We start from the raw sequence: 21144 nt of genomic DNA on the forward strand, positions 1-21144 counted from the left end.
TATATATTTCAGAACAAGCATAAAAACAGCTTCGTGTGCAACCAACATGGAAAAATAGGAATCTGAAATAAACAGTACCGTATATAGTTCAAAAGAGAAAAATTGATAATTTTCTTATAAAAAACCTTCCGCCACAAAATATAGTTCCTAGCTTAATCCTGATTGAATGGAATTCAATTGAGTTTTTGCGATGGGTTTAGTTTAATTTGGTTTGTAGAATCTAAATTCAATGTTAAAACTTAAGAATGATGCAGAATTTTAGAAATAAAGGTCCAGACCAAGATCGACTCAAAACGATAGGATCAAACGTCCTTAACTCACTTGCAGATTTGTTTAAAATGTTTTATGATCAGTTAACGGTGCGTACGACAGGCCTTTTTGTTATACAACTTTTTATCAGTGTCTGAGTCTCGCTTAAGAAGAAGATCGATTGAAGATAATTCTAAAAACGCATATGCAGTTCAAATTTATGCAGGTGGTGATTTTACTAAAACTAAAAAATATCGTGATTTAAAATGAAGAAACATGACTAAAAGGAGCCTTGGTCACCTTTGTTCATTTTTTAATAACATCGTTTTTGCTGTCGTCTTTTTGTGGGATTTTAATGATTGCAACTATCAGGAAATCCAAAACAGACATGGTCGAAATAACAAGGATTACAGTTTAAACAAGGAAATCAAAAGCCTCGTGCATCTAGCCAAAAGAATGAAATTCTGTTCAAATCAATCATTCATGTCAGCGAAAGGTATATATCCTCTCTCTCTCTCTCTCTGGAAATTTTTAATATCGGTTAATGTAATGGGAACTGTTTTTTTTTTTAATAATTTCACAACCTCCAGTGTTAGCAGTTAAAGTTTTGTACTGCTCAGCATTAATATTTTGTTGTTAAACATTTTTAAAAACATGTAAATATGCGAGAAAATTTCCTTTTCATTGTAAATAAAATAGCTTATAGGGTTTAAAAAAATATATCGATCTAAAATTCGTAGTAAATATACTTTGATTAAATATAGAAAAATTTGATTTACTATTTTTTAATCATTTCATAATCTCAAGTGTTAGTTTAAGTTGGACGCAATAATGAACTGCTCACATTTGATGTATATTTCTAAAAAGATGTATGTACATATGCGAGAAAAATTCTTTTTCGTGTAAAAATTTTTTGAAGAATTTAAAAGAAAAAAAATTAAATGATCTGAAGTTTATAGTACATGTAAATATACTTTGATTTGCTTGAGTAAGTATAGTTTACTTTGATTTTATAAACGTAATTTGTTTCCGAGGATAACTTAACAAAATACTACTGTTAACTATAGTTTACTTAAGTAAACTGAAGTTTCACCATTGTAAATCAAAGTATTTTTACGAAGAATTTTAGATCGATATATTATTTTTTTTTTGGAATTCCTATAGTGATTTTCTGAAATTGATAAGAAATATATCTGGTATATTTACATATTAAAAAAAATTACGGTATGTAATTTTAGAAAATTGTAGGGCTCTAATTCTTTGAAAAAATGAACATCCCCTGACGTCCGACAAACCCTGCCCTGTGCTCCTTGTATTGATTGAGAAATAAAGGGAAAAAACCGTTGACATTTCTGTGTGTAAATAATGGCTTAACAATAAGTTTAAAAATCTAAACTCACAAAACATTTTTATAAACAATATGCTCATATTTCCTAATTAAGAAATTAGAAAACTTTATAAATACAATGTAACATTGTGTTGAACGGTGAAGAGGAGATTCTTAAAAATCATCAAACAGTAAAAACTAAATCAGTTGAAACTAAATCAATAAAATAAATCATGGACTCGGATGTACCGGTAAAACGGAATATTATTTAAATGCTATAATAATTGTTTGCAGTTTACGCCAAGTGAAGAAAATAATGCAATTTGTGTCTAATCATAAGTTAATTCCCATCATTTTTATAAATGTATCTGAATTAAACACGTTGATTAAAGACCGTTTATAAATAATTGAATTCTTTACATTGTTTATGGAGGTTGCTTTAATACAGTGTGCCCTTTCGATCCTTAGAATTAAGAAATTTAAATGGCAAAATAATTTGAAAACATCACTGAAAAACATAGAGCAGATCTTGATTTAGTTTGTTATAAGATAAAAAAATCCAGGTATTCAGTTTTCCCCTCATATTCAGTAATTAATAATTATTTGGATTGGTTGTGTATCGTAAGATGGAGGACTTACAATACCCATCTCCTTTTGACATGACATGTGGGGATTTTGACACGTATACAGTCAACACTTGCCCCCAAAAGCACAAATATATTTTCACATATGTATTAACACAAATAAAAGTAAATATTTGTCCTTGTATATTATAAGAAATAAAATGAAAAAGACTCGAATAAAAAAAACAGGAACTATTTAGGTGATTGATTTTTACAAAATGTTAAATGACTCTTGTTTGACAAGTGAAATTTAAGTAGACTCCAATTTGCCAACAACGCCAATAAATAAAGACAAAAGACTGGGACTAAAGCGTTAAGAAACCTGATAAAATATGTTCATCTGATAAGATGTGTTTAGCTCTCATTGTTTTCTATGCACCTTGCTCATCAAGGTATGAAACTTTTTTTCCACCATTAACATCTAATTTTGATTAAAAAGAAATGTTTTTACAAATTTTACCCCTGACTTTACTTTTTGAATGACGCGTCCAATTTTAACCGAACTACAATGAAAATTTTTAATTAATCAATTTCACCAGAACGATAGATTTTAGAGCAGTATGCTTCTTGTCATGATCGGGGACTGACGGAAAATCAGTAGAAAATTAAGTGTGCAAATAATAGGGGAAGTGTGAATGTGTGTGTGAATGTGTTTAAAAATCTTATTATGTAACTTGACATGTCACTTTTTGAAAAAAAAAGTGTGCAAATAATGACCTGGCATTAAATTAGATAGGCGTCAGTCAGCATTTTACTTAATGATAGATTGTATTTTTCAGATAAGGTCATTGTATCGACAATTGAATATACGTAATGTTAACTATTTTTTAAAAAAACTTCTTCATACGTAGAGTGAGTGTGTATCGAATCAACTGAGAGATATAAACCTCTTATGATTAAGGTATATTGCTGCATTAGTAAACGAAATTGGCGATTGATTGATTGATTGATTGATTGTATGTTGTTTAACGTCCCTCTCGAATTTTTTTTTCCACTCATATGGAAACGCCACCAATTGCCGATGTAGACTACAATTTTGGTCCATTACTAGACACTAAGGCCAATTGAACAGTGAGGGATCCTTTTCGTATCAGTACATACTACAACACGGGACCTTGGTTTATAAGGTCTCATCCGAAGGACCGGACTCCGCGCTCACAGTGGGATTCGAACCTGCGACGTAAGGATCGACTCCTTACTTTGCGACTCTAGAGCAGACAGTCTAACCACTGCGCCACGCGGGCGACAAATTGATGATTAAAGTTTAATTCATCACGATTATCATATAGCTTTGTTGTTAGATTACCATTAACGTCTTTTTCAAATCAAAATATCCAATTATGAAAACAGATTCGTCAGACTCGATTAAATTTTTTATTGCAGACCTCACTGTAATATATCGTGTCGACATATAAATGAAAATAACTATTATTATTACAAAAATTGGGTTTCTAATCATTCACACAAGTAATTGATGTGATTGAAGGTTGATATTTACTATTCTTGTTTCTCTGCTTGACAGTATCTATGAAATACAGTGTATAAGGAGATAACGAACAATATTTAAGCTCCAAAGTCTACAAAATAGAAGAAGAGCACACACCTACCTCCAAAACATCGGAGTTGGGATCAGTTGCCATGGGGGAAGGAGAATCAACTACTGACCAGTCACTCCCGCCGTGTGCTCCTTGTCATGATATGGAAATAACGGAACATCCGTCAATATTTCAGTGTGTATATGATCTAACAATTAATACTACAAACGTCATTCAGCAGTTGACTTATTGATTAATTGTGTTTTCTCACAATAATGGCCAATCTGTTAGATTATGATTAATGTCTTTTTCGAGTAAAATATCTAAAAATGAAACATATGTGTCTTTTGGAAAACATGTCTTCCAACGGTCATTATAATTTCCTTAAATATCCATTGTACCAAGTTATTATCAGTTCTATTTAGTATTCATCTCTAGCAGACTTGCTATGGACCTCAACTCGAAAAATAGATGTATCGACAACGTATTATAAATTAAAGCAATTTATTCATGATTCAAAACTTGAATAATATCCTCCTTTGAAAGACAGTTATGGAATTAAATCCCAGTCCCTCTAATTTACAATTAAAACAATAAGTATGGGACTTGCTTTCCAAAGTACATCCAAATGATAACTTTTTTTTTAACAAGATTAAAAAATACAACTATTAGCTTGATATCGACAATATATTTTTTGTTATTCAAATTACTAGTGAATGGAAATGAATTTTTTTGTGAAAGAAATCCTGCTCCCATTACAGAAGGAATATATAGATATAACGAAGTGTAATTAAGCTCAACGTCAAATAAAACAATATATTTCAGATGGAGGGCAAATAGTAACTCCCAAAAACATCATAAGCGGGAGCAAAAGCTTCAGTTTGTAAATAATTGCCCAACAATTAGATGTTTTGTTTGTTTGTATATTGTTTAACGCCCCTCTCGAGAGTTATTCAATCATATGGAGACGTCATTTGCCGGTGAAGAGCTGGAAATTTTATCCTATACTCTGCACCCAGGGCCATTGAGCAGTGAGGGATCTTTTTTTTCAGTACATATTGCATCATGAGACTTCTGACTTCTGACTTTACCATCTGATCCGAATCCACGACCTACAGTGAGATTTAAAAAAATATATAATTGTTTAAGTTTCCAGTGAATGCATGATTTGGGGGGGGGGGGTGCTACTGCTTGTATATTGCAGTTTTGAATAAAACGGTTGTTACGTAAACTGAACAAAGAGCTAGGTTCACTTTATGCATAGAATGGCTCTATCCCAGTATATCAATTATTAAACTATCACACTCTTTCCCATTTCATACATCAAAATAAAAAAGAGACTTGGTGCTTTCATTTCCAATAGAAAAATTTCTTTTCGAGAATCTGAATGTTGGAAAACAGGCTTTGAGAAAATGCAATGCTCTTGAATATTGCAGAAAACACATGTATTGAACTAAGTAGCTCTTGCTCTTTAACAAAATGAATAGTTAAAAACAGTATAACATTGCACAATGCAGGGGTTGTCTTCTTACATAAATGCAATTTGTAATGCATATTTATAAAAACCCTTTCTGCGGGGTAAAGCGTTAAAGTGTGGTGAAAGAGGACGGTGTATTTAGCACGGAGATTTAAAATTTTAAAATAGGGATTGAAAATGGTGTTTGTAAAAAGACGATTCTCACCAAAATACTATAGTGCTTATAGAATAATGAAGCTAAACAATACTTATATTCTTTCAGTGTTTTTTGTACTACTGATCTTCTGTGGGATATATATGCTTCTGGTTGTGAAAACATTTTTGATGAAATACCATATCACTTCAAGGAACTCTCTTTCATCTGCTTCCACATGGAATCTTAATTTTAAGGATCTAGCTCAACGATTATTGAAATTAAGACCATCAAAGAGGAAAATTATAGAGGAGAATGTAACCAATAAACAGTGTTTGATTTCAACATTAACTTCAGAGATAAGTATGAATCTATCCATCTATCTATTAATCTCTCTCTCAAAATCATTAGATAGGCATCCTCATATACTCACAAAAAGATACTGAATATGTATAGAAGGCAGCACTACGTATAAATTAATTTATACACAAACAATGTGTGCTATTGTATATTTATGTGCTGTGATAAATAAAAAAAGTCATATGCGTTTTCAGAGGGCAACCGGACACTTGACTTAAATCCTTGTGTCATGGCGGAGTGTCAAACATTGAGACTGTACATTGAACATGACGTTATAGAATCGTGTAATATGAGATATTGCAACAAAACAATGTGCGAACATGTCAAATGTCCAAAAGCAATAAACACATCAAATTCAACTGCTTATACAATACAAGATCCTTCGCTTTCCGGTGATATACAGAACTGCACTTCTGTTGTGTTTTCTTCTGCGAGAAAAATGGGAATGGTCGGCGGACATTTGATACCAACAGACTGCAGACCTACACGTCATGTAGCAATTATCATACCGTTTAGAGATAGAAAGGAACATCTTTGCATTCTTCTTAAGAATCTAATCCCCATTCTAATGGTTCAACAAACAGAATTTAGAATTTTTGTGATTGAACAGGTACAAGTAATTTGTTTTTTTTTTAATATCTAAATGGTACCCCATGCAAGTCCTCTTCAATAAAATTCAAGAATTCAAGAATTTCATTAACGCAGTATTATATTTTAGATTGGAAATACTACATTTAATAAAGGAAGACTTATGAATGCAGGTTTTCTCGAAGCAGGAAAAATGTTTGACTTTAATTGTGTTTTCTTCCATGACGTTGACCTAATTCCAGAAAATGATAGAAATTTGTATTATTGTGGTGACCAACCACGCCATCTATCGGTGGCTATCGACGAAGATGGTTACAAGTAAGATTTGATTATTGAGTTTTTTTCATATACATGTATATATATAATAATGATTCTAATGAAATATAACAAGGGATATATCATGAAATGGCATAATTTTATGATAAAAAATTGAAACTGTTTTGTTGACTTTTCGAAAAGAAACAACCGGGTATTTGTAATATTATACTCTCCCGATTCCTCTGACTGTTGGTAATTTAGTTTTGTAGAAATGTAGAAGATATCATATGCATATAGTAAAATGAAGTAATCATTTAGCAAAAAGCTTTCAAAACCAAATTATATAACTATCCGTGTATGATATGATGCTATTAGGAAATGATATTTCCAAGCAATAAATGCTTAACATATCTTTACTTATGAAAACTCAAAACCTAAACTTAAATCCACGTGACCTGGGCATGATTAAATACCAATACAACATCCAAGGCCAAAACATTTGAATAAATAGAAAAAAATACGACGGAATTTTTGAATTGATTTTGGAATGTATAGAGATAACGAACAGTATTCAAAATCCATAAAACGATACAAAATAAGACAGGAGCAAACACGGACCTCCAAAACATCAGAGGTGGAATCAGGTACCATGAAGGAGTGAGCTTCGCCTGCTGACCTGTTACGCGCGCCGTTTGCTCCTTGTCATGATCCGGAAATAACGGAAAATTCCGTCGTCAATTCAGTATATAAATAATGGACTAACAATTTTCATAAAAAACGTCATTCATGATCAGCATTTGACTCAAAGATAAATTGTATTTGCTGACAAGGTCATTATATCGACCATTGAACTAAAAGGCCGAGATTTTAACCTTACCTTTTTCTCAGGTAAAGGGAAGGAATAAATTTTACATGCTTGGCACCCCGAGGCATTGACGGTCGTGCAGACCACGGAGAACGCTAATCCCTATACACAAACAGTATACACATGAAGTCCATGAGTATTACCTGTACAGCCTTTTGCCTACTTTTCATCATAAGAGCAGATCTCGACATCGTAAATAAAAAGAAATCATTAGTAATAAATGATATTTTCAAAATTACATATTTTTCGGACTTGTATCTAATATCAAACAAGCAGAAATCCTTTCGGCCGACTTATGTAAAAAAAAATCTACGTACCTTACGTTGTACGTTGAGTTCAATGTAAAAAAAAATGAATTACAGGTACAATTTTAAATGTAAAATATTCATCCTTGTTTTTCAAATAGTATAGACATAGAACAACAGATGACCAAATATTTGTAATAGGGGCATAAGCCTTTTATACGTTGGACAACACATGGACACAGACTACCAGTTATTTTGCTATACCAATGTAAAGAATATTAAAAATTTTGATTAAAAAATTACATCAGCTTAACTTACCAGAAACTAATGAAAGAGTGAGAAGTTGAGAAAATCTTTTTAAAAGTTACCAAAAGGTCAAACCTTGTGTAAAAGTTTACTAGGTGGTATAAATTTCATTTTATTCAAACGCTAATCGTTCCTAAACAGCATAAAAATCCTTACAAATATACATATCGGGTTCCAGTAAATTTTCAACCAAGCCTCTTTCTTTATTCCTCACTAAGATATTAACAGGAGTGAAGGAAAAAATTCAAGAATATTGTGCAACAATATATTCGAGGAGTGGTTTAATTCAGATGTAGCCAATTAAATATTCCAAGAGACTTTTGGAAAATTTGAAATTACAAGATTTTACCAAAGCCAACAGCTTAAATACTTTCGACTTTTCAACTTTATACACTACCATTTCCCACGATGAATTAAAATCCAGGCTTTTTTATATCATCGACACCTGCTTTTTCAATAACAATGAAACAATTTTCTGATTGACAATATCTATTAGTTTTTTTTGGAGACCAGGTCTTCCAACAATCTATTGCAATTCTAATGGCTACCAATTGTGAGCGTTATTAGCAGACCTTTTTTAGTAATTATATGAAGCAGATATATCGACGATAAATTGTCAATTAATGTTGATTTCCATTCTTATATGTCGATACGATGAAATATGTTGTATGAAATGATACATTCCGGTGAACTGGAAATAAAAGATAACGTACAGTCTGACACATCTGTTTTATATTTGGATATTTTACTTACAACCAAGCTATAAGATAAACGTGATGACTTTAATTTTTCGATCGTCAACTTTCCTCACTTCTACAGCAATATACTTTCATCATCTGTATATGGGATTTCTTATTCGTTTATATTTAATGTATGTTGGACAAATAAATTGTATTGCTCGTAATTATTTTGAATATAGTTGTTATTTAATCGTATGCAATTAGTTTCAAACTTCCTAGTTCAGGAGTATTATTTAATCAAATGTTTCAGATTTCTCTTATTTAAGTTATTACATATTGTAAAAAGGTCTAATGATTTGTGTTTTATGTTGTATGGGTTTTCCGACAGGTTGATGTACAGCTGGTTAGTGGGTGGAGTGTTGGGATTTTATTCCTAAAGTTAACGGATACTCCAACATGTTCTGGGGCTGGGGAGGTGAAGACGATGATATGTACAATAGGTAAAAAATTGTTTTTATTGAACTTAATTGTCCTGATTTGTAGTGATTTTAATTCAGATGTGGCCAATCAGTAAAATTATAAGAAACTGTTTGGAAAATTTGAAATCAAAAGATTTTTCCAAAATCAACAACTTAAATACTTTGCTTTAACCGTGACTTTTCAGACTTTATACACTACCATTTCCCACGATGAATTAAAATCCAAGCTTTTTGATATCATCGACATCTGCTTTTTCAATAAAAATGATACTCATAAATTTACTAACCTTTTCATTGGTCATTTGCAAAATTATTTTGTTAAAACATTCTAAGTGTACCATTGCGCGTACCTTGAAGTTCACACGTCAAAAAGATGCTTGAAATTTCTAACTGTGACATTTTTCTATGTGTTTTATTTAGAATATATAGACATATTATAAATGTAAAAATCATTGTATTGCAATTTTGTGTTCTAATGCGCTACCAACACGTGAAATGACCGATTTTATTGATATAGGCGTAAATTTTTACCTTTTTAATGAAATGCAGATATATATAAGGATATAGTCAATTAATAATGTTGATTTCCACGCGCATGCACGTGCGCTTCGCTCTGATTGGCTGAAACTAAAGTCTCAATATCTTTCTTGTTTTTAGATGAAATCCTTTGAAATTTTGTACATAGCCATGCATTGGAAATAAACATTTATATAACAATTTTCTGAAAACACATCTGTTTTATATTTGGATATTTTACTTACAACCAAGCTGGTTTTGATAAACAGGATGATTTAATTTTTAGATATAATAGACTTTACAAGAAGGTACTTCACCAGCAATCCATACTTACATCAGCTGTATATGGGATTTAAATTATAACTCCCGTTTATATTTAATGATATAATGGACTTCTGGACAAATAAATTATATTGTGCGTAATTATTTTGAAATTTTAATAGCTATTGTTGGTTTTCAACCATGCAATTGGGTTTCAAACTTCCTAGATCAGGATGTATGAATTTAGGTATGCCAAATGTTTGCACGTGAAATTTCTCTTGAATGAGCGTATGTTTTAATACTTTTATTAAATACTTTAAAACTTTAATATTTGTGTATTATGTATATGGGTTGTGTAGACAAGATGATATTTTCATTGCACATGCATTCACATGCGCACGCGTGCAATGCTAAAATTTGAATGAACTTGGTACCCTTCTGGGTAAACGTTGTTAAAGTCTCAAATGCATAAAGTTTGTCTTATTTAATGAAGCTTACAGGGAATATGGCACCAAAAGGGAGCTGGGGAGCGGGAAGACGATGATATGTTACAATTAGAACTAGTTTGTTTTTGCGACTTAAGGCGAACATGTCACTCATATTGAAATGCCCTTTCTTCGTGACTGCACATTTATTTTTTACCTTTATTAGGCGTTAAAGTCTTTTTGAAATGAGAAGATTTTATTATGCCTGTAACATTTGCGACTTATGTTTTCTAATCTGAATGACTTTTTATTACGTCAGGCAGTGAGACTCAAACACGTTAAGTAAAATACAACTTTTTTTGTGTGACTCTTGATCCAGAGTACACACTTTATTTATTGGAATTGTGTCATATACGCGGTAAATAACAATTCACAGATAGAGTAAATCATCTCTGCAGCTATAACTTTACTCATTCTCTGCGATGAATCCCGAAAGAGAAAATTCTTATAAAATACAAATTTTTGTTTTTAAAGGATTTTTTTTAATTTTGTTTATTTGTTTTGTTTGATTTCATTTATCATTTTCATTTTTTGCCTTGCTAAAGAGCCGCGGTACATATGAATAAAATAAAATAAAATAAAATATAATATATTATTATATAGTTTATTTATAGTCTTATATAATCTATACAAACGCAAACTTTTTATTACCGGATTTTAGGCCGTATCCACCGGAGGGTCAATGCACGTGCAACGGCATTGTGACATCACAATCAACATCAAACGACGTTGTAAGCAATGGTTGCAACGGCCGTAGCGAGCTACGTATCTGAGCAGGAAAACAATTATTCAAACCTATTTGATTTTTTGTGTCATATATGCGGTAAGGAAAACAATTACAAACAGTAATCTGGAGATTTTTTTTAATTTTAAATCATCTTTGTCAGTCATACCAGCCTCAATGTCTTATCTATTCAAATCCCGACTATATAAGAGAAAATAATTATAAAAAAAAATCTTTTTTATTTTTAAAGGATTTTTTTAATAACAAACCATATCTCAACACCAAAAGTTTATTTGTTAATATGTATTGATATAATATAATATAATATATTTGTAATATAATATAATATAAGATAATATAATATGATATATATATATATATATATATATATATATATATATATATATATATATATATATATATATATATATATATATAAATGGATATTATGAATAAATTAATGTAAGAATGAAATAGAAGAGACAAAAACGAAAAATGAATGCGTTCAATTATTCTTGATCTGTATCAAAAAATGATGATTACAAATTTTCTTAAAAAAAAACACCTGCATTTGAGAAAAAGAGGATGTATGAGGTATATTAAAATAATAAACGTGACCATTTTATTTCCAGAATATGTCATTCAAGATTCCGCGTGATACGACCTCCAGATTCTATCGCTAGATATACGATGATTCGTCACAAGAAGCGGGAACGATGGCCGAAAAGGTAATTCAAAACCTCACTTTACTAGTCACCTTCTTTAACTTAGACCCAAGCATTATCTTTAGTTTCGCAGTTCATTTGAAATACATAGAGATAACGAACGATATTCAAGCTCAAGAAGTCCAATCACAGTACAGACCAGGAAACATGGTCCTTTAAACATCAGATATGTGGGATCGTGTAGGAATAAGCATGTCTTGCCAACTGGTCGCACTCGCCATGTGGTATTTATTATGATCGAAAAATAATAGAATTATCCATAGACATATTGAAAATATGGGTTTCTTTATAAATGTGTATTCTATTTTTTACAAACTCTTCCGAAAAATCTTCAACTTTCACTATAAAGTGTCAAGCGCTTTCCTTAAGAACAGGTGCGTAGCATCAGCGAGGGGGCAGGGACCAGGAACTTTTTGCAATTAACAGTAGGTATCAAAGAGCTCACGAATTGTATTGAGTTGTGTTGTTTATACATTTCTTAGATTGGTCACTGCTCGATGTGTCCACCTTTTAATACCAATTAATAGAATGTGTGTATATACATCTTAAAAAGTTTTTGTCTTTTTTTTTTAGAGTTGAAGTTCTTAATACGTGGAAATCAAGGTTAAAGACCGATGGACTGGGAAATGTTCCTTACAAACTGATATCTTCTCATATTTACACGTACTATACTAAACTCAGAATCGATGTCGGAAAACCAGATGTTATTAAAAAGAAAGCTAATATAACCTTAACGACACAAAATGTCAGAATTAAAATATAATTTTAAATATAAATTATATATAAAATATATTTAAATATATTTTAAAAGCTGTGTTCAATATCTATCAATAATCATCCCAAAATTACAAAGACAATCAGAAAAATAAAAAGATCAAAAGCAGTGTCGTTATTATTAACAGCTACCTGTAAACAATTGTAAAGACCTTTTTAAAAATTGAATTAAATTTTATTTTAAAACAACCTTGTATGTATGGTAATCCCTGCAGAATATTGAAATATTGTCTTCTTTTTTTTTTCTTTATAATCCCTTTTTTCTTCATAAGGAATTTCATTTGTATCAGAGCTTTTGTTTTATTTTCTTTTTTGCACAAAAGAGCTATTTAAAAGATGCATATTAAGTATCAAATAATTAATAAAATAAGGTCTATAGTAGATGTCACGATCACAGACATATAGTCAATGGTCATTTATTTTTTCTACGGAAGCAAATGAGTGTTTTAAATAAGGAAATCATCTTATCATACTTTAGCTCTACAGCTTGATCAGTTGTTGCAAAGCCTGGAGTTATGATTTTCTTGAAAATGCCTATCTATTTTTGTCGAATATATGCTTACTGTATAATACCGGTACTTAGGTACAACTGGACATTGTAGTCTCGTTGTTTTCAAATATAACTCCAGGACTAAACCTTACTCAAAAGACATTATGCAGGTAAGAATAGCCATTGTCCAGCGTCGTCATTAAAGTCTACTGAATAAAATTCAAATTTGATTTCACAAATAACAATAAAACTGATAAGTTCAATCACAAACTTCGAAAAATTGTTCAAAAGCTTATAGAAGCAAAAACATATTTCGAACAATATGGCAAAAGCAATTTAAAGGCGAATCATGAGACATATGGAGATAAGGAACAGTACTCAAGCTCAAAAGTCCATAAAACAATACAAAACAGGAGCAGAGCAAACACGGACCTTCAAAACATCAGAGGCGGGATCATTTCCCACATGGCCTCGATACGACAATAAATATTGCTTTGCAATTCATAGAAACAATATTATTAAATTATAAGAATTCCTAATTAACCAAAATATTATATCGAATTAAATCAAAACAATACAAAGTAGTTGATATGTCAAAATGGACAAGCAATGGGTGGTGGTTTGCAAATAAATTTCCCAGTTTAGAGGCCTTATATTGCAGACTCTTTTATCATGCTTTGTTATTTATACAAATGTTATCTCGGGAATTAACCAAATGTTCACTAGCGTTGTTGCGGCCATACGCCGTTTGACTGACAAATGCACAGTCTGAACAATGCGTTTATTGGTATTTTTTTCTTCTGGCTCTTATTTCATCAACCCACTGTGATTGCAAACGGTCTGGTTTAAATTTCTTCACAACAATTCGAAACCAACATGTTTTGTTATAGATAACTATTTTCTGGAACGTTATGGAGATATTGTATACAATGCCATAAAATTCTGTTGCCCCTGTCAACCATATGATTGGGCATCTTTTGTTATGCTACCATGCTGAAGGTATCTGTTTTTTTTAATTCCATCTTTCTCCTAATAATGGTGAAAGATAAGGTAATATTTATTTTAAGTCGGGCAAATCAGCAAAAAAGGTTCTTGCTTTACATATATAATCTGGGTAAAACATGCAATAGCTTTGTTTCAAAAATGCAATGAAAAACATTTGTTCTTGGTTCGTGGATAGATATGAACCTCCAATCTCATGCAATTGTTTAGTTTCCATGACTCATTGCTTCAAGTCTTTAACCAAGTTATAATTTTTCAATAACTGTTCAGTAGCTTACTCTCCAAGATGAAACAAGACACCGCCAACAATTTCATTTTAAATGAATTGTTAGTACACGAGTGACAATACATTAAATTAAATTTGGTATCAAACAAAATGACTTGTAAAAAAAAAAATAATGAATTGTATGAAAATAAGATTGATAAAATATGGAGACATATATCGCATTGTATTAGAGTAAAATGTATAGAAATAACGAACAGTATTCAAGATCAATTCAATTAAATAATCTAAAACTGGAGCAGAACAAACTTCCGAACCTTCCGAAACTTTAGAAGTAGGATCAGATACTATAGGAGAGTGACAATCCCCTGCCGACCGGTCACGCCCGCCGTGTGCTCCTTGTCATGATCGGGATTTGACGGAAAAATCCGTCGACAATTCACTGTGTATATAATAATCTGACAGTAAGTATGAAAAAAAGTCAGTCAGCATTTCACTTAATAATAGAAAGTAAGACAACTCCAGCTGATAAACTCAGTTTTATTTCTTTCTTTGAGTACATTTTCAAGTTATAAGTTAATTTTGAAACAAAGAAAAATTCAAATCAAGGAATACTACAGGAGTGCAAACTACAAAATAAATAAAGAAAACAAAATTATTAAGTAAAGAAATCGAAATCATTAAATGAAAAACTGAAACTAAAATACTGATTTCAAAGATATATGGTAAGGGCCTGAACCTATGAATCATTCCATAAAGCGCACCACTTTGTAACTCTATATATTTGATTTTGTTTCGACATGAATCAATATGTACTTACTGCCTAAAATCGCATTTTTAAAGAAAATGATTCATTACTGTGCAATTTTGTTTACGGTATTTTGTTTCTGTGTCGAATTCTCATAACGTTAATGTTGGAATCGGTAAGGCTGGACGTAGTGAGGATGGCTGAATGTCTAGGTGAGAGCTCGGTGTAATGATGTGTAAATCCGACATCACTAATCACTGACCAGGGCAGGTAATCACCTCCAATTGACACAATCCTACATAAAGCTGTCGCACGTGTAGTCATGTAGGTAATGTATAGCATGTGAATTACAAGGTATGTCAACGGAACTTTAATTTAAACAAGCCTATATTATGTGTATAGCACATGAATTGTAAAGAAAATTTCTCAGAAAAACCGTATATTGTGAAACAAATTCTGTGGATAAACGAGGTTCTATTTTCTAGTTTAGGCACGTGCCAGAAGCCAAAGAATGATGCGTTGATTTTTGGGGAATACTTATAATTGTTATCATTGTAAATGATGCTTATAATATGAAATCTATTACTTATTGAACAATATTGTTGTAGACTCTCTTAGTTCTTAAATTTTCCTTTTTTTCTTTCTTTTCTTTCCTTTTTTTGCAATCACTGTTATAGACCATACAATTTTATCTATAAAGCATTATTCTTATGTGACCTAACTAAAGTTATTGTCATTAAAATGTCTATATGATCTTATTAGCACGTCCCGTGAAACTAACAATGTCATCTGTATTTACTTCGTCATTTATTCGGAATTTTATTTCCGAATATAATAAATATGTCACTTATATACCTGCTATATACTATGTATGTTACAGGAAATACGAACATGACCTTATAATACATGGTTATGACTGAAGGTGTCGATATACAATTATATTTCACACATTTTTGCAGTAGATGTTTTATGATTACTTAAACAGCTGGCTTTTAACCTCCTTCCCTGCAGTCACGCATTTTAACATATACCATTTCCTATTTCTTACGCAAAATCACGCATATACCGTTTCCCCGTAATCACGCATTTTCACGCACTTAAAAATGTTCATTTAATCTTAAATTTGATGCCAATTTTCTTCTTTTTTATACTTGCAAAAATCTAATAAAATCATAAAAATTATATTTGGATTAAAATATTTTATTATAATATTATTTACGCCAAACTTTAAAGATACGTGTACCTCGCTATAACGTGCTTGCGGGGAAATGGTAAATTTCTATTTCTATGACGTGAACATTAAGTGTATGTTGCATAACAGTTGAGTAAGTTGTAAAGAGTTAAGGACAGATGCCGATGGAATTCTCGCAGCGCTGCCCTACACTACACTGTCATTGAGAATAGAAGTGAGGTACAGTTATTTGGACATTAGTTTTAACAGAGGATTGTTACCAATACATGTTGTAATGAAATTAATTATTATTTATAAAGCACATTTTACAACAAATCTTAAACTAACATAACTGTCCTAGTTGAAGAAATATTAATATTGAAAGCCCAAAGAAATTCACTTTTACATGGATACCCACTTCCGCCCCAGCCCGAAGTTGAACTCTCAACCTTCGGAATCTGTCTCCTAGCAGTGCAGGAACAGCGCGCTAGACTGCTAGGGCAGTTATGTTAGTTTAAGAGTTGTAGTAAAATTTGCTTTATAAATAATAATTAATTTCATTACAACATGTATTGGTAACAATCCTTTGTTAAAACTAATGTCCAAATAACTGTTTCTCACTTCTATTCTCAATGACCGTGTAGTGTAGGGCAGCGCCGCGAGAATTCCATCGGCATCGAAAGCAAGTTTTTTGACTTGCCTAGATAGCCGAGCGGTCTAGCGCGCTGTTCCTGCACTGCTAGGAGACAAATTCCGAAGGTCGAGAGTTCAACCCCGGGCTGGGGCGGTAGTGGGTATCCATGTAAAAGTGAATTTCTTTGTGCTTTCTATATTAATATTTCTTCAACTAGGGCAGTTATGTTAGTTTAAGAGTTGTTGTAAAATGTGCTTTATATTAAAATAATAAATAATTTCATTACAACATGTATTGGTAACAATCCCCTGTTAAAACTGATGTCCAAATAACTGTATCTCATATCTATTCTCAATGACCGTGTAGTGTAGATCAGCGCCGCGAGAATTCCAACGGCCTCGAAAGCAAGTTTTTTGACTTGCCTAGATAGTCGAGCGGTGTTCCTGCACTGCTAGGAGACAGATTCCGAACGTAGAGAGTTCAACCCCGGGCTGGGGCGAAGTGGTTGTCCATGTAAAAGTGAATTTCTTTGTGCTTTCTATATTGATATTTCTTCAACTAGGGCGGTTATGTTAGTTTAAGAGTTGTAGTAACATGTGCTTTATATATATATATATATATATATATATATATATATATATATATATATATATATATATATATATATATATATATATATATATATATATATTTTAAAAAATGATCTTTTAAACAATGCTACTTTTACATGTCAACTCAAAAAAAAAATTGGTCTTTTAAGTAATGCTACTTTTACATGTCAACTCAAAAAAATTTAGGTACCCTACCAGGCATTTGTGCAAGATAAAAGAGAGTGGTGCTACCCGTAACTTTTCATTTTAATCGGTAAGTACTTACCCTATCTCATCTATTTTTTTTTTCACAAGTCACATATTACATATAAGTGGAAATGTTCTGGGCAACCTTCAACTTTTCCTTAAAAAGATGAAAATTACTACACTTCTTATGTATGAAAGAGTTAATACGGATGTTGAAATACGGCGTCTAGAATCAGAGTGTATTTGGAGTGTAATTGGAGAGGAGATCTATTAAATGTCACACAAATAAAGCAGTAGACGAAAGCTTTGGAATATGTCCACTGTCTGATGTTAGAGTTATTTTCATCAACTTGGTGAAACTAACATAGAGTATACGGGGTTAAAATGTATCTTCGAATATTTGGCCTATCATTGATCCAAAAATGTGAATTTTCACTTGCTAAAATGGCCCCTTCGATTGTATATCGTTCTAAATGCTACATTCAATTTTTTAGAATTAAAAACGTTGATTAACTACACATGCATGTAGTCAACAGTTCGGACGGAAATAGATAAACATTTCATACATAAGATGAATCCCTGTCCTTGAGGAATTAATGTCATCCGTTTTATATAATTTTTCTATCTGTCTAAACCCTCCACATGCACAATATTCCCGGTAGTTGCACCATGCAAGATAACATTACAATGCACATTTAAATTCAGTGTAATTTTCTTTATGAAATCACTTAGAAATCCACAACGATCAAATCACTATAACATGTCTTTAGTTTTAAAGGAAGGTATTTATTATGCGAGTGTTTTCTTTAACTCTTTACAACTTGTGGAACTGTGACGCAACATATATTTAACTATCACGTCATAGAAGTATGACGTTACCTTTTCCCCGCAAGCACTTTATAGCGCGATTCAAGTTTCTCTAAAGTTTAGCGTAAATAATAATAAAAAAAGAAAAAACAACATTACGTATCAAATATATATATTTTTTTGCAACATGTAGTAGTTATTGTTTAAGAACTTCAAAATGTATTTGAAAACAAGAAATGTATATAATTTATATATTAGGTTTTAAGGTTTAAATTTTAATTTTTAAAAAATACAAGTTTTATTTATCAATTTATTTGCATAACCGACAGTGAAACCAACGAATTTTAAAATACCCCACCCCCGAAAATTGATGTATTATTTGAAAGAAATCAGGAAATTGCAGCAATTTATTTTATCAATCAAACAATAACTTTATTCCTCTTGCTGTTGTGGATTCCATGATAATCATTAAAACAGGAATTGCTGCACAAGTGAATATTACAGACGCCACACCCGTAGCAAGTGTCTTTTCTTTTCCTGGGTGTTAACACGAAACACCGCTTGCAGTAGGACCTGGATCTCCCCATCCTTACAAATATATGGCCTGTCATACTTGGAAGTTTGTGACTGGAAATAGGTTCTTTTCTTCCAGAGAATTGTCCAATCAATTGCTCCGCTAACGCCAATCGAAAATCAAGTTGACTGTATCTTTTCTTCCTTGACTGGCCACTTTCTTTACAGATAATAAATGAGTCGATGACGGCCAAGTTAAGGAGGAAATACAATAAGTATTTCCACCATTTTCGACTCTGCCTACCTATAGTGTACTTCGATCTTAACTGATCAAAAATATCCACCCCTCGGAAATAATTCTGGTAATTTGCGATGGACTCGGGACGGCGAACTACCACTGTAGATCCGTCCTTCAGTCTTCGTGAGGCGGGTGCACTTTCATGTAGAGGAGAAGAATTCGTCGCTAGCACAGCCACGGGTCTCGTATCCATCCAGACGGTGGCCGTCAATTGTCCATCCTGTCTATAAATAAAATTTTAATCCATGTACATGTATTTTAAACTCTTTGAATTCACTGGAATGAATTGCATATTTAAATTCATCAGTTGAGTAATTTGACACTGATTTGGAATTTCATATTTCTAAATGTCCACAAAAAATTTATCAGTAACAAATTAGTACCTGATGAGATAATCCCCTTTATTAAGTGTGGGAGGGACTTCAAGTCCGTGGGAAAGTCCTTCCTGGTCCTTACTATAGTTCCACAGGAGAAGATTTTTTTTGATAACAGAACTTTAGCTAAGGTTATCGATGTGAAGAAACTGTCATAAAATACATGAAAGTTCTTGCCAACAAGACTCTCGGTAAGTCTCTCAACCACACCCTGGCCCAGCGGAATACTCTGTCGCTGACCACGTGCTTTCCCCATATACACCTCAAACTAGTGACAAAAGCCAGACACACTATCACAGCGTAACCACACCTTAAGGCCCCAGCGAACAGGTTTTGATGGTATATACTGTTTAGCCTAATATAAATATATTTTTAATATAATCAAGAATAGTGCTAATTAATTGACATTCCATTTTTTTAATTTACATCATTTCGCACAATTTGTCTTTTTATAGATGGGCTTTTAAAAAGTTTCAATTTTTTTGATTGAAGCTGTGGAAGTAAAGCTTGTTTACTTATTAAAAAAAATTAGATTAAAAAAAAAAACAACCGTATGGCGGCCTTCGTAGGCAATCATCCCTTCATCAATTGTTTGGTACTGCCCTGGACTGTATGACTTATTTATGTTCTCTGAAACCATGTCCATTAAGGCACGGATTTTACTAGGGGTGGGACGATACACAGATCTTGCGATACGATACGTATCTCGATATATTGGCACGATACGATACGTATCTCGATATTATGATAAATCATAAAACTATTTTAAAAAATAGTATTTTATTTCATTTTTTTGTCTTGACATTAACACAACATGATAAATTATAAAACTATTCAAAAGGAATTAGTATTTTATTTAATTTTTTTGGTCTTGACATTAATTCAAAAAATTATTCTATATCAAATCATGTGTGCTATGAAATTAATACTTGAAGAAATGAAGTTCATCAACTTCATTGACTAAAACTTTATAAAAACAATAGTACAGGATAATTGTACATATTACCAAATTCCTATTAACAAGTTGTTTACAAATAGTTGTTTAGTTTATCAACGAACACTGACTAAAAATCCATTTTAAAAAATCACATTTACATTATTATTAATTGCTGAAAGTCTGTAGCCAAGTTGAGATTACAAAAAAAAGTATGAATGGAATAACAATTAATAATATCAAATGTTCTGGAAACGATACTTTTCTGTGAATAGCACGCTTTGCACACTGACCTTTTCTTGTCCAATCTACCGAGGCTGCTTAAAAGTGAAAACGTATTACCCCTAATCAACGACTTATCAGTTCTCAAGTGTATTTTCAGTATCAAAACCATCTCTTCGCTTCGTACAGGCCGCCATTTTCAAGTACAGGTACTTTCATTTTCAACTTTTGGATAGGTCGTTCGTGTATCGTTTCGTACCGATATTTGAATGCTTGTATCGTAAACCGTATCTTAGAGGAAAATATCGATATGTATCGGTG

At 31.9% G+C, this 21144-nt stretch overlaps 1 pseudogene; it reads left to right on the top strand.

Annotated features, from left to right (window-relative positions):
- The first annotated feature begins 517 nt into the window (after nt 1-517).
- LOC134249428 (beta-1,4-galactosyltransferase 4-like) lies at nt 518-12940 on the top strand (annotated as a pseudogene).
- Nucleotides 12941-21144: the final 8204 nt, after the last annotated feature.

This window comes from Saccostrea cucullata, unplaced genomic scaffold, assembly GCF_032062105.1.
Source record: "Saccostrea cucullata isolate Sc308-1 unplaced genomic scaffold, CSIRO_AGI_Scuc_v1 ctg4701, whole genome shotgun sequence".
Classification (NCBI taxonomy): domain Eukaryota; kingdom Metazoa; phylum Mollusca; class Bivalvia; order Ostreida; family Ostreidae; genus Saccostrea; species Saccostrea cuccullata.